The sequence below is a fragment of the Podarcis vaucheri genome (assembly GCF_965113315.1).
Source record: "Podarcis vaucheri genome assembly, chromosome: Z".
Taxonomy (NCBI): Eukaryota; Metazoa; Chordata; class Lepidosauria; order Squamata; family Lacertidae; genus Podarcis; species Podarcis vaucheri.
Genome location: NC_138758.1, coordinates 49,015,969 through 49,031,026, shown reverse-complemented (window position 1 = coordinate 49,031,026; position 15,058 = coordinate 49,015,969). Strand labels below are relative to the sequence as shown.

Here is a 15,058-nt window from a genome sequence, read left to right as displayed (position 1 = left end):
CATACTAAGAGCATGTTTCAGCTCATCTGTAGTGCCTGCAAAGCCCCCTTCCCAGTGCAGTGCCGGATAGTGCTTTGAGAGGGGCCTCTAAAGACTGGTTGTTTTATCATCTGCAGGGGTCTTCGGAAGCCCCATTCAAAGCACTCAGTAAAATAGTGTTCTGAAAGGGGCTTCAAAAGGCCCCTGTGTGCCGAAAGCTCACAGTTGACCAGTGGACTAGGCACGTCCCCCTACTCCTGTCACAGGCAGAACTGAGGCCGGGTGAATTTAAAGCAGCAGTGGAGAACCTTTTGCAGGCCAAAGGTCTCTTTGTCATGGGCAACCCGTTCCAGTGGTAGGCGACGCCAGAGGCAAGTGGGCGGATTGATGGATGTGACCGCTGCAAGATACTCTGCATTCCAGCCTCACATGTCTCCACCCAGGCAAGCAAGAGACATTAGTTAACACAGTTCCAGGATACATTTCAGTCAGGTAAAAACATGAAAGGTCATTTCAGGGCAGGGCTGGTGAGGTGCAGCCTAGGGGCTGAGGGCCAGTGGTATCACATTATGCTCCTTTGTCTAAGACAGTGTTTCCCAACCTTTTTTGGGCAAAGGCACACTTGTTTGATGAAAAAAATCTCGAGGCACACCACCATTACAGCTCCGTGACGTCAGCACGCAGCGTCACGCCGGGAGGGACGCACGAAAGTGTAAGTTTCAATTTTTCCCCTCCCCCTTGCCGGGGAACCTCCAAGCTTTGGGGGTGGGGGGGGAGGAGGAAGCAAAGCGAGGCAGGAAGGAGAGCGCGGCTTGGCTGGGTGAGCTGGGTGAGGGAATGAGAGCTGTGAGGCGGGCGCTGCGGACGGAGGCGCTGCCCGCCGAGCTCGCAGGCAGCCAGGCAGGCAGACGGCGAGAGCCCCGCGCTGGGCGGCCTCTCCTTGCCGCCGCCGCCCCGCCTCTCGCCGCCCAACTCGCCCGCCTCCCTCCAGGCAACATCTCGCGGCACACCAGGCAACATCTCGCGGCACACTAGTGTGCCGCGGAACAGTGGTTGGGAAACACTGGTCTAAGATTCTCCACCCCTTGAGCTAAGGCTACAGGGTGAATTCTGGACGAAGAGGGCTTTAAACCAGGGTGGCATCAGGATCCAGATATTTACTCCCATTGGACCTCTAGCTCTACATCAGTGGGGCTTGTTGCTGCAGTGAATACAGCTGAAACTACAGATATTTGCAAATCATCCAACCATCTATTGTTTGCCTACTCCTGGGCTACCAGGGTGGTTGATCTCTCTCTACAAACCGCCTTTGGGTGAAAGGAATGAAGAATGCTGCCCATGACTTTGTCTCCACCAAGGACAGAGGCACAAGGCCAAGTCCAGTTCTTAGCAGCACAGTTTAAGAAGGATGTTGACAAGCTGGAACACATGCAGAGGAAGGTAACCAAGATAGTCAAGGGTCTGGAAACCAAGCCATATAGCACAGGGGTGCCCAAACTTTTTTCAAAGAGGGCCAGATTTGATGAAGTGAACTTCTTGAGCTTTTTGGGGGGATTTAACCCCAATAAATAAACTGCCACAGGGGCCAGATAAAATCAGCCAAGGGGCCGGATTAGGCCCCCATATTGGACTTTGGGCATGCTCGCCATATGAGGAATGGTTGAAGGAGTTGAGTACATTTAGCCTGGAAAAGAGGAGACTGAGAGGAGATGCGATAACCATCTTCAAATATCTCAAGGGCTGCTACATGGAAGATGGATCAAGCTTGTTTTCTCCTGCTGTGGAGGCTAGAACCCAAGCCGCTGGATTCAAGTTACAAGAAAGAAGATTCCAACTTAACATTAGAAATAACTTTATGATGGCAAGAGCTGTTTGACAGTGGAATGGTCTCCCTCAGGAGGTGGTGGACTCTCCTTCCTTGGAGGTTTTTGAGCAGAGTTGGCCATCTGTCCTGGATGCTTCAGCTGAGTTTCCTGCATTGCAGGGGGTTGAGCTGGATGACCCTTGGGGTCCCTTCCAACTCTACAGTTGGGACTGAGATAACTGCCCATCACAGCTGGAAAGAGACTCATATCTGTAAGTTCCTTAATAAATCGCCAGTGCACACAGTATGCTTAATGTGATCAGTTGTCTTTTTGCGTCAGGGCTGCTAGATATGCGCGTAGCTGGACTGTGTGGTGAAGCTTTGAACTGCAGGTAGCAGCATTTCATGGAAGTATCTTCAGACCCTTGCCTGACTGGCCGCACACATTGGCCAATGGATTGTGTTAGACAGGAAGGACTTCTTATTCCAGCTGGGTTTTGCTTGCAGTACAAGAGTATTCCTGCATCCTTGACTCCTATGGCTTCCCAGTTTGACCTTGGACCATGCCCCTTGACTACATCTTTTGGTTCTTCTTTGGTGCTGGGCTGCCAATTTCTTCCTGACTACTGGCTCAGCCTAGACTGCAGCGCAAAACCCAACCCTGACATATGTTGATTAATTGCATTTATAACCAACCTTTCCTCCACATTTTATCCTGTGAGGAAGGCTTGGCTGAGAGTATGAGGATTTGAACCTTGGGCTCTTAGGTCCTGGTTCAAAACTCTAACCATTAAACAACACTACTCCGGAGGCTATCAATAGTTTTAATCAGTATGGCTGTATTCTTCCCCCACTGTTGATGGCAGTATTCCTTTAAATACCAGTTGCTGGGAATTGCATATTGGGGAGAGAGCTGTTGCAGCCAGGTTTACTATGGAGGACTCCCTGGTCCTGAATGGGGTAGCCGTGCCCCTGAAGGACCAGGTGTGCAGCCCGGGAGTTATTTTGGACTCACAGCTGTCCATGGAGGCACAAGTCAATTCTGTGTCCAGGGCTCCATCTGGTACGCAGGCTGAGACCCTACCCGCCTGCAGCTGTCTTGCCAGAGTGGTGCATGCTCTGGTTATCTCCTGCTTGGACTACTGCCATGCGCTCTATGTGGGGCTACCTTTGAAGATGACCCAGAAACTACAACTAATCCAGAATGCAGCAGCTAGACTGGTGACTGGGAGTGGCTGCCGAGACCACATAACACTGGTCCTGAAAGACCTACATTGGCTCCCATTATGTTTCCGAGCTCAATCCAAAGTGTTGGGACTGACTTTTAAAGCTCTAAACAGCTCCAGCCCTGTATACCTCGCCCAATTGTGATCCCAAAAGTGCTGGTACTCAGAGGCACGCTGCCTCCAACAAGGGAGGTTTTACACAGGTCTCATGGCAAGTAGCCATTGATAGCCTTACGCAGCATTAATTTGTCCTTTAAAGCCATCCAAGCTGGTGGCAAATACGAAGATGTAGACCGAAGAGAAACTGTGGTGAGAATGTACTGCATTTTAAAAACCAGGCCTTGAAATACGATGTGCTGCTTTCTGTCCTGCAAGTGGGTGGGGATGTTCACTGGCATATGTCTCCCAGTCCAGAAATGTGGTGTCGGCAACAAAGTAAAGGATTAAACTCTGCCCCAGATCTCCTTAAATACTGGCCTGGTTGGTTTCCGTTTCCATTACAGGTGTTAATTAGCATTGCAAAATTGGGGTGATTATATTATCTCCCAAGTACTGCAGTTGCCAGTATGCTTATTGGAAGTCTCATCTGGGGCTTCTGCTTTTGCCGTTTTACTGCTACTTGTACCCATTCCCACCACCACCTTCTCTAAACCTGTACATCCTTACCTCTCCACTGAGGATAAGTTGGCATCTTGCTGCTGATATAGGACTCTTAAGGCTACAGCAGATGTGTGAAGTCTTCTGAGAGTTTTGTCTTAACAGACAGGGTGAATGGGTCTTTGTGATATCACAAACAGGGTTTGGGGGGGGGAGGTGCTGATGTTGTTTAATTACATATTAAACTGAGGGTGGGAGAGAACTCTGACTGGATTTCTGGTGCCAGTGTCTTAATCTGGATGTTGCAATAAAATAAAATTGCAGGCATGAGGAGCACTGATTCTGCAATTAATACCTACCTGGAATCAGCCACCTGTCTGGGAGTGAAGCACAGCAGTACGGTTTTGCAACAGCACCTTGTAATGACTTCAAAGACTTAAAATGTCACAAGTCAGGTGCATGATCTGTAGTTGTTGGTAAATGCTGGGAGGCCAGGCAATATGTTCAGTTTGGGTTTGTGGGACTGAGTTGTCCGGGAAAACTGATCTGTCAGAATAGAATAATCTTTCAGTGCAGGGGTAGAGACCCTGTGGCCTGCCAGATGTTGCTGGACCCACAGCTCCATCAGCCCCAGCCAGTTGTGGTCCAGCAACACATGACGGGCCGCAGGTTCTCCGCTCCTCTTATAAGGAGCCCTAAGCTATCAGATTTCCTTAAATACTGCTATCGCCCAGAGTGTCTGGGGTAATCCAGTCAGATGAGTGGCGTGTGTGTGTGGTTGTTGTTATTATCAAAGCATCATTGTGCACTGTGTCTGCCCATAGGCAGATACAAACGTCTACAACGTTTGTAACCACCTTTTTTTTTTTTTTTTTTAGCAAGTTTGCCAAATCCAAAGTGTGACATGTATTGTTACTCATGCATCCTTCTGGATATAGGTAGGCACTTGGTGTTCCAGATGAGATAGATTGGTGCCATGCGCCAGGTTTTTGTATTAAAAAAAAACCCTCTTTCTGGTGTTCTTTCTTAAGAGTATTTCAAACTACTCTTTGGGAGCAAATAGCAGGCAGGGGAGTGATTTTCAGCATATAACTTGCATAGGGCCCCAATCTGGGAAGAGAGCACATTGCAGCTCAGGGGCCTACACCTGCCTTTTCTCCTAAGTAAGCATGTACAGATTAAGCACACTTTTTAAAAAAGGATGCCATGCTGGGGTCAGGCCTCACTGCATCCCTAGAAGGGCACATGGTCAAGCTGACCGATCTTTAGGGGCAGAAGATGCTGCCCTTATACCAAGTTATCATAGCATCAGTCCAGGACCCACAGTGAGACTGCTAAAAACTGAGACTGAGGCCCACGTCACTGGCCTTGCAATGTGGGTGCAGGGGGGCAGAACCAGCCTCAAAATGGAGGCAGAATTTGGCATATTCATCTGACAGTCACTGGCACCTAATCCTGTATCTGACTTGTATTTGGAAATGGCTTAATTCTTTGCCACAGCACTTTCCTTGCAGAATGGTGTTCCATAACTCAGTTTCCCTCAGGTTAAGTGCTCTGGAGGTATTGTGACCCATCCTCCCTGATTTAGGCACACTTTGCTGAGCCAAAGGCACTAAACAGAAAAGAAGGTTTGTTTTATATTCTTCTTTCTCGCTTCCACGTGTCCGCCCGATATTGTTAACACATCTGCTGTAATTTCTTCTCCCATTCTCCTTTCACATTCCACTCATACCATACAGGTGAAACTCGAAAAATTAGAATATCGTGGGAAAGTTCCTTTATTTCTGTAATTCAACTTAAAAGGTGAAACTCATATGTGAGATCGACTCGTGACATGCAAAGTGAGATATGCCAAGCCTTGATTTGTTATCATTGCGATGATCATGGCGTACATCTGATGAAAACCCCAAATTAACCATCTCAGAAAATGAGAATATTCAAGGAAATCAGCAAAACAAGGATTGCAAATCGAGCAAGATTGGACTTCTGAGAAGCAGAAGCACATCTTGCTTTGCATGTCCTGAGTCGATCTCATATATTAGTTTCACCTTTCAAGTTGAATTACTGAAATAAATGAACTTTTCCACGATATTCTAATTTTTCGAGTTTCACCTGTATTCCCACCCACCCCTTGCCAAACCACCATTTTCTCCCTGCCCACCTGCTTGGTCATTTTACATTTGCTTTTTTATTCTATAACAGATTTCCTCTTTTCCCCATGAGTGGGGAAAGTGGCTAGCAGCAGTTCTCCAGGATTTCAGGCAGGGCATCGCTCTCAGCCCCAGCTGGAGATGCCATTGAGAGACTGATCTTGGGACCTTCTGCATGCAAAGCAGCTGTTCTGTCCCTGAGCTGTGACCTTTCCCCTTCTGCACAAGTTGCTTCAGTCTGCCTGCCTGCCTTGCTTGGCAACTTTTCCTCCTCTCCATCCTTTCCCAGGCAGCTGACTCCCTTTCTTTCTACACCCACATCACCAACCGGGATTAAAAGCCACACTGTGGTAAACAAAGGCAGATGTTAACTTCCCTTTCTGCCTTCATAGGATTGGCCTGGAAGGGCTCCTTTCACAGAGATGCAGGCTTGCGGTGAATTTGTCAGAATAGGTTTTCATTTTATGCAGGCTGAGCAAGAATGAGGGGGACATGGAAGCAATCACACAGCGTGGCAGCGTTATTTCCACAGTAACTGGTGCCTTCTCTCAGATACCAGGGTAGTTCTAGTGTTTACTTTATGATGGCCCTATTCTGTGCTAGCCGCCTGACGCACAACTCTGCATAGAATTTAAGATGGTGGGTGGCTGGCGTTTCACAAGTGCTGTGCCCAGCTACTCTACAAACAGCTTTTAAAATACTAAATAAAAAAACAAGGGGGCAGGAGCAGGGGCAGGAGATCTCGGCCGCCAGCTGATGCCCTCCCCCCAGATTCTGCTTCAGAATTTTAAACCTTTCCATGTCTGTTTGTTTGTTTGTTTGCTTGCTTGCTTGCTTGCTTCATCATTATAACGAATTATTTATTCGTTTATTTGTACTTAACTCTCACACACAGCATTTGCCCAGTTTCCTTCTAAAATGTGACACGCAACATCCATTTTCCTTTTCTGGAGAAGGGGCGGCAAAGATTATGCACGACTGAAAATGAGAAATTTCTACACAATATTGTGCCTATGGACAACATGGTCTTCAGGGGGCCCCAATAAAATATTTGAGGGGGTCAGGACCCCAAAAGTTCATGGGCATTGCCATTCAAATAGTGTGTGAGTGCCACACAATGTGATCAATTATGCGGGGTGGGGCTTACTTGGGCCCCCCAACATTTTATTTTAAGTTAGCAGCCCTGCAACTTGCCTCAACTCTGCCACTCCCCATTTTAATTTTAAGTAAGAGTATTGGCAGCTTTCACTTTTGATTGGTTGTGGGTTGCCTGCATTCTTTGCCTCCATTTTATTTGTCTGGCATAGAAATCATGTACGTGTTTTGCCTGCTTTGGGTGCATTCTGAGCATCACTAGTTTTTCCTTGTTAAATGGGGAGCTTGTGATGCCCACAATAGTTTCTTAGCTTTCCAGATGTGTCCCCTGGGCCCCAAAGGGTTGGGGGCCACTGGCATATTACTTCTGTAGTAAGCTGGTTTCTGCAGATGGAATGGGGAGTACAAATCCTCTATTAAACAAACAAACAAGCATCCCATTTAAAGACTTAAGTTTCTCCCTTTTTTTAAAAAGGTATGACCAATAATAGTAATAATAATAATTTATTATTTGTACCCCACCCATCTGGTTGGGTTTCCCCAGCCACTCTGGGCGGCTTCCAACAAAGACAAAAAATACACTAAAATGTCACACATTAAAAACTTCTCTGAACAGGGCTGCCTTCAGATGTCTTCTAAAAGTTTGGTAGTTATTTTTCTCTTTGACATCTGGTGGGAGGGCATTCCACAGGGCAGGTGCCACTACCGAGAAGGCCCTCTGCCTGGTTCCCTGTAGCTTTGCTTCTCACAATGAGGGAACTGCCAGAAAGCCCTCGGAGCTGGACCTCAGCGTCCGGGCAGAACGATGGGGGTGGAGACGCTCCTTCAGGTATACTGGGCCAACGTGAAGTCAGATTTGCTTGCTTAAGCTGCCCCAGAAAGGGCAAAAAGGCTTTTGGTGTACAGTAAGAATGATATAATAATTTATATACTACTTAATTCTAAGGTAGATTTCTAAGCAAAATATGAAAACCAGCGCACAGTTATTAAAATATAAATATTCCTAATATTCCTACAGTAGGAAAATATTCCTACAGAGTAAATGATCCCATTGAAACATAAACAACCATAAGAAAATATACAGTAAAGCAATCTCATTAGAACAACACAGCAATTAATGAAATGTTTCCCAGTTAGTCACATCTACCTCTTGTAAGCAACAATAAAGCAATCAAGCAGGATTTAGTTACTAAAAAGATACTGTCAAAGAACACTAAATTATAATATTTGCAAATAAATGAATGACCGCACAGAAATAGGTTTATGACTGCTTAGTTAAAGTTTTGGCTTCTGGCTTCCTCAGCAAACATTACTAATCCCAGCTGTGAAACAGAAGAAGGGGAATTATTCAAGTAAACTGTACTAAGCCTATCTCAACTCCTTTGCTAAACTGAGCTTGTCCTTTTACAAGGACCATGTGTCAGTCTTTCAGTCCTTAGACTTTAGAATTCCCAGCCTAATTAACATCGGGCATATGTCGTTATACTGTTATCAACGTGTTTCCCCCTACCTATTAGTTCTGCCCCCACACTTTCTTCTCCCTAAACCCAGAGATTCCCTATGCAGTCAGTACAACTCTCCTATTTGGATTTTCAAAGCATAGGGACTCTAGAGATCCACATTAAGCCCAGTTACAGACTGGCCGAGTATGGAAGAGCCCTTAATGAGCATTCATCCTGATTTGCTTGCAGGGAGGTTAGATGATGTTGCACCAAAGGAGGTGTCACCCTGAAATTTTTGGTACATTTCCTCTATCACTATCCCCACTGCAATGTCTGGATCCCATGGGCATAGCCAAGGAGGGTGGGGGTGGGGCACCTGTTTCCCCCATAAATCAAGTAAATAAATAAAAATACTTACCTGACCAAATGCATCACAGATAACTCGGTTCTTCCCCCACTAACATAAAGTCTCCCCCCCCCAATAAAGCCAAGCTACACCCATGCTGGATTTTTTTATGTGAAGCAAGTTTGATGCCGAAGATCTCCCGGTTGACTAACTGCACAACCTGAATTTGCAGCTGTGTGTTTGAATCCCACCCTAAAATAGTGACAGTCTGGAAGTGCCCCATTTCTACTCAGAAGTCCATGAGATTTCAATCAGGCTTACTCCCAGGTAAATGGGCTTAGGGATTGCAGCCTTAATCTGTCAGTTAATCAGTTAATAAAAATACTCATCCTAATTTACAGGTGAAAACTTAGGGCTGTACCATATGTCCTGTTCATCAAGCACTCGTTCCGATTTGCTTGAGGGGAAGTTATCCAACTACTTCACCTAAGCATGTGTGGAGCCTGTGGCACTGTGGGTTAATGCTTCTAGCTCTTATGTAGAAGGTTGGTGGTTTGAGCCCACCCAGAGATAGCTGTGAGCAGGATGCTTTGCAGGATATTTGACCAGATGACCCTCCCTTCCAACTCTGCAATTCAGCAACCATGACTTTCCTTACTGCAAAAAAATAATAATATCCATGGTGCTGTTTGTTGGGGGGGGGCAGTGAGTTTGCTGCGCAAGAGCACCAAATCCACTTTGTGACACTCTGGAAGTCACCTTGCAAGCCTCTACCCAGAAGTGAGTTCTTAGTTAAGCACGCTTACAGGTTTCAACTTAAAAAATTCCTTCCAGTAGCACTTTAAAGACCAACTAAGTTAGTTCTTGGTATGAGCTTTCGTGTGCATGCACACTTCTTCAGATAACCTTCTTCAGGTATCTGAAGAAGTGTGCATGCACACGAAAGCTCATACCAAGAACTAACTTAGTTGGTCTTTAAGGTGCTACTGGAAGGAATTTTTTTATTTTGACTATGGCAGACCAACACGGCTACCTATCTGTAACAGGTTTCAACTTGAGTCTCCAGCTACGACTGATGCAAAATATTGGCATGTTGTAAAAAAAAAAAGGTATAACAAAATAAAATGAATAAATAGATTTTTAAAAATATTTTAACAAAACTTTTATGTAGTCAACTTTGTCCCCCAGAGGAGTTGGTCGTGTTATTTGTTTATTTTTACTTCTTTTAAAGTTTTGAGTTGAAGGAAGCGCAGCAAAACGCGACTCTGGTGGGACTCGAACCCACAACCTTTGAATGACTTCACCCAGTCATTAGTCTAGAAGTCCAATGCGCTATCCATTGCGCCACAGAGCCTGCTAGGTAGCGAGTGATGATCCTGCCCGTCCTCTTTTTGCCCTCCCTCCCTCCACCAGTTGCGGCTCGGCTGAGCTCTTGATCTGATTACAGAGCCGTACTTTTCCCTGTCGCCAGTTGTCCCTTTGCAAAGGCGTCTTAAGGCCACCGACTCTGCAAGGCGCGCGCGGGGACACCGCCAGCCTCTTCGCTTCTCCTTCGAAACTTCTTTTGCAAACTCCCAGCTCTTGCTTTGCTGTCCGAAGCTTTTACTCAAAAAACAAAATAAATATGTGAAACTGCTTGGGATCGTTTTAACGTGCGGTGGGAGGGCCATTGCCGTAGGACCAGGGGCTGGCACAGGAGGAAACCGAGCTAGGTAGTGGGAGAGAAAGAGAGAAGGAAAAAGCAGTGCAAAAGTAAAGAAAGGAGGAAAGTCAAAGCACACAGACCTTCCCCACCCACGTGCAAGGCTGCGGAGCGCAAGAAAGACTACAAATCCCGCGGTGCATTGCGGCAGAGGGCTTGCTCTCTCTCGCCCCCTGCAGGACCCCCTTTCGCCAGAGCTCCTGCAGCATCAGTGACTAGCTGCTGTTGCTGCCGTTTGGTTTCTTCCTTTTCTCCTCCCGCTTGCAATTCTCATGCGGGAGGGAGGGCAGTGCAGGTGGAAAAGGGAGGAGGAAGGAAGTGCCAAAGCCAGGAGGAGCCGCAGCCGCTGGGCTGATCAGGAGAGCCTTTGCAAGAGGAGGAGGAGGAGGAGGCAGGAGAAGACAAGATCCTGCCCTTCTGACAGCTGCTGAACCAGCTGTTACTGCTGGACCCGCATCCTCTGCCCCGCGAGGAGGATGCGGTGTTGTGACACTCAGTAGCCACAGAGCTCCGTAGGATAGCAGAGAGAGGTGGGTTGCTGCTGTGTCAGTGTCTATAGCGCTGCAGCATCACAGAGCGCTACATCGGGGGTGGGGGCTGGAAAGAGAGGGGAGCCTTTTGTCAGGGGGTACGTCCCAGGATGCTGCTGCTCATTCTAAAGCCGGGTGGATACAGACCCCCCCCCCGCAACTCGTGTGTGTGTGTTAAGGAAAGGGGGCTATTGTGCAAAGATGCCTATAAAAAAAAGCTGCCTCTCCCCCCACTTTCTGTTTGGGGAGTGGGTGTGGAAGCGGGGCCATTGACCTTATTTTCTCCTTTGTGTGTGCGTAATAATATATCATAATATCCTTCGTTTCCTAGCTGTCAGGCCCCAGCTATGCTTTCGTTTGGTTTAATGCTGCGGACGCCCTAATTCAGTCTGCAGCCCTACCTCCACTTACCTGTGAGCAAGCGCCATTAGATTCAACGGGTCTTGCTTCTGAGTAGACCTTGCTAGGAGTGCATTCTTCACAGCCTCATCTTGTGTCTGGTTTATGTCTAACGAGGCTTATAATAGCAGGCTTGCCTATTATCGTTGCTCCCTTTCTTCCTTTCCCATTATTTTTCGTAATAGCATCAGTGGGTTGCTGTGTAGCTGGGAGGACTTTAAGCTTAGCTCCTCCTGGGTGAGCTGGTACTCTATTATTCCTTTGCAGATAACGAGAGTGGAGTAAAATGGAGTAGAGGGGTGAGGGAGCTACCATTTGGGATGTTTAATTGTATGTTGGTTTTATATCACTGAAAAGGACTTCTCAGAATTTAAGGCTCATATTTCAGGAATGAGTGTGGTGGATATTTTTAAGTCCATTCTTAGGAGCTGGTGTTTTAATGTTTCTTTGGGTGGTGTGGGAAGTAAGGCTGGCTCTAAACATAAGATGAATAGATAATACTAAGGCTTTGTCGTCGTCTTCTTCTAAAAAAGATAATTTGATATGTGTGAGAATCCTCCCCCATCCCAGAGTTCCCTGCTGCAATCACCTGTTTTCTCAAGCAACCAAGGCAGCATGTGTGTAATATTTCTTATTGAAAGGGATGGGGGATAAATTGCAGTTTTTGCTTTGCTAACCTGCAGAGAGTTCCCCCAGGATACTATGGGATTCACTCTCCGCAGCATGACCACAAAACCCGCCAGAAATTGAAAGCCCAACAATTTCACTGAGTGTGTGCTTCTCCTGTGTTACAGAAATTACCTTAAAGAGATCAGGACATTGCCTCATTCAGACCTAGGTCTGGGGGTGGGTGGAGATTTTGAGGAGGCCCCTCCACATTCCTGACCCCGTTCTTATCTCTGAGGCCCAGATCTTCTACTCACCTGGCCTCCAGGTAAATGCTTTTTGAGCATTAAGGTGCCTTTTGAGCATCACCACACCTTTCCAAGCGTAAGGTGTCCTTTTCACTCCAGTGTGTGTGTGTGTGTAGATATAGATATAGATATAGATATAGATATAGATATAGATATAGATATAGATATAGATATAGATATAGATATAGATGTGAAGGGCAGCCATAAGGAAATCACTGGTTGGTGGTGGACTGGGAAAGATAAGTGTATCTGTGTGTTGTTGTTATTTTCAAAGCCGTGTACAGTGATACCTTGGTTTGGTTCTCAAATGCCTTGATACTCAAACGCCTTGGTTCCCAAATGCGGAAAACCCAGAAGTAAGTGTTCGGTTTTCGAACGTTTTCGGAAGCTGAACGTCTGATGCGGCTGTCAGTTATTGTTTCTGGGGTACCTGCACCAATCAGAAGCTGCGCCTTGGTTTTCGAACATTTCGGAAGTCAAACTAACTTCTGGAACAGATTAAGTTTGGTGCTTTTGTTTTTGCTATTTATTTTGTGTTTTTGTTTTTGAGGCTTTTTCGGTAAAATTGTTTTTATGACTGTGTGGAACCCAGTTCAGCTACTGATTGATTGATTGATTGTGTGACTGCAGAAAAGCATAAAAGCACCCCCCCTCCAAACAATGACTATCATCAGTGTAGGTAAGAATTATTATTATTTTAATTTTTATCATCTACAATACTGTCTTATTTATTTTATTGTACAGTACATTGATTATTGCTTTCATTTTATCTTGTTAGATAGCAAAATTAATGTTAAATTGCTGTTTTAGGGGTTGCTTTTAGAAGTCTAGAATGGATTAATCCGTTTTGCATTACTTTCTATGGGGAAGCGCGCCTTGGTTTTGGAACGCTTTGGTTTTGGAACCGACTTCCAGAACAGATTAAGTTTGAAAAGCAAGGTACCACTGTAATACTGGGAGAAGAATAATACTGGAAGAAGGAGAGTGCTTCTTAGCAGGCAGTGGTGAAATACCCCACCACCTCTGCTAGTCAGGGGAGACCAGTCTTCCCCAACGCAGTGCCCTGCAGAGGATTTGGGCAAGAACTGCTGTCAGCCCCAGCCAGCGGTGGCACCAATTTGGCGCTGAACCCTCCTGGTCTGACTTGGCACAAAGCAGCTTTCTTTGCCCATATTTCACCCTGGCAACCAGGACTGTGATAGGCTCACCATTGTCGTAGATGGTGCAGGGCTTTGCGTCTCTGGATCAGGAGTCTAATCAAGGGCTTCTGCTTTGCAAAGGTTTTGAAAGTCCACAGTGGGAAGGTTGGGGGAAAGGCAAGTCCTGGTTATTTAAATGATATGTATGCGTCAAAAGAACACACAGTATTTGAGGAAAAAAGGAAGCACAGCTAAAAGGCTAAAAAGGAAGGCTGCGTTTGTGAGTGGCTGTTGTGCAAAGCTATTACAAACACAGGAAGCTGCCTTATACAGATCCAGGCTATTGGTCCATCCAGCTCTGTATCGCCTACACTGACTGGCAGTAGCTCTCCGAGGCTTTAGAAAGGGTTTTCTCCCAGGCTTACCTGGAGATGCCAGGGACTGTGTTCAAAGCACATGATGGCCCTTTCCTATTTTGTTGGAGTGCTCAGCCTACATATTTGTCAATAAACATTAATGTTACAAAATGGCACTTAGCCTCCAGCAACAACCTTCTGAGGGGAGCCAAGCCTGAAAAGTGCTGCATCCCTGGAACTTCTGACTGCTTAGAAATGTGGAGTGAGCACAACATGCCGGTGTGGCAACAGGGCAGTGCTAGGACAGGGGTGGTGATTTTGTGGCCCAGCAAGATCTGGAGTGCCACAGTCTCCTACCTCTGCACTAGTGCAGAGAACACTGGGAGGTTTCCTTGTGTTCATAGTGTGTCTCTCATTAGAAATGTACAAGTGGAATACAGTGGAAGCAAGTCTAACAGGTAGCAAAACCACTAAACCTGCCTCAGATGCTCAAAGCACGCGCACATCTCACACCACATGCCTTTCATCCAGCTTGACTCCTGATCAACAATTCCCATGAATCTGTCTGTCTCCCAAATGAAACCTGATACTCTCCTGCTTTAAAGGAAAATATCATTTGGGGGCATGAACGTTCTTTTTGCCAAGTCCATGCTTGCTCATTGGTTGCTTGGTGACAGGTCCAGTCAAAGGAATCAAGACTGTCAGGTTTGTAACAGTGAGTAAGAAGCAGCAGTGTTACATCACAATAATAAGCCATGGTGAACTCAAGTGTTGAGTAAGAGGAGCTCTGCTTTCCAGTTCCTGGGTTCCCACTTTGACTGCTTAATAAACTTGTTTCCCTTTATCAAATGGCTCAAAGGGTAGTTGAATAGCGGATTGAACCCTTCCTGTTGGGCAAGAACCATAGCTCAGTGTAAGAGCACTTGCCTTCCATGCAAATGGTCCTAGGTTCAATCCCTGGCACGTCCAGGTAGGGCTGGGAATTTTGACAGTCTGAAACCCTGGAGAGCCTCTGCTGGTCAGTGTGGACATTATGGGGCTAGATGCATCCTGTGAGGCCAGAGGGGGATAGTGCAACCGGTGTGCCGTTCACATGGCAAGGGAGAAGCTGCTGCACCTGTTTAGGGAGGTTTGATTGAAGCCCAGATAGCTGCTAGGCGTAGGTGGGGATGACTCTGCCCTCTGGGAGGGAAGGAAGGCTAGATAAGGGTGGAACTGTGAAGAGGTGGAGAAACAGAGACAGGAGGCTGGAGGAGAGGAAGGCAGGAGGAAGCTCAAGAGCTGCTTACAGTCACCTGGGGATGTAAGTGATTCATCTACAGTGCTGTATATTTTGGAAAGTAGTTTGTCTGTTGATTTATAGTGTATAGATGTAGATT

At 46.4% G+C, this 15,058-nt stretch overlaps 1 protein-coding gene and 1 long non-coding RNA gene across 3 annotated transcripts in view; one reads left to right on the top strand and one right to left on the bottom strand.

Annotated features, from left to right (window-relative positions):
• The window catches only part of LOC309524422, a 59,532-nt gene that overhangs the window by 30,721 nt on the left and 13,753 nt on the right, over positions 1 to 15,058 (bottom strand). The window lies entirely within an intron of this gene.
• The window catches only part of SLC27A4 (solute carrier family 27 member 4), a 44,607-nt gene continuing 40,109 nt past the window's right edge, over positions 10,561 to 15,058 (top strand). The window contains exon 1 of one of the 2 annotated variants that reach the window (XM_082208909.1): positions 10,561 to 10,871. The gene's annotated coding sequence lies outside the window, so the exon portion shown is untranslated. Of the gene's footprint in view, positions 10,872 to 14,752; positions 14,983 to 15,058 lie in introns of those variants that run through there. The other variant, XM_082208910.1, reaches the window with a different exon arrangement.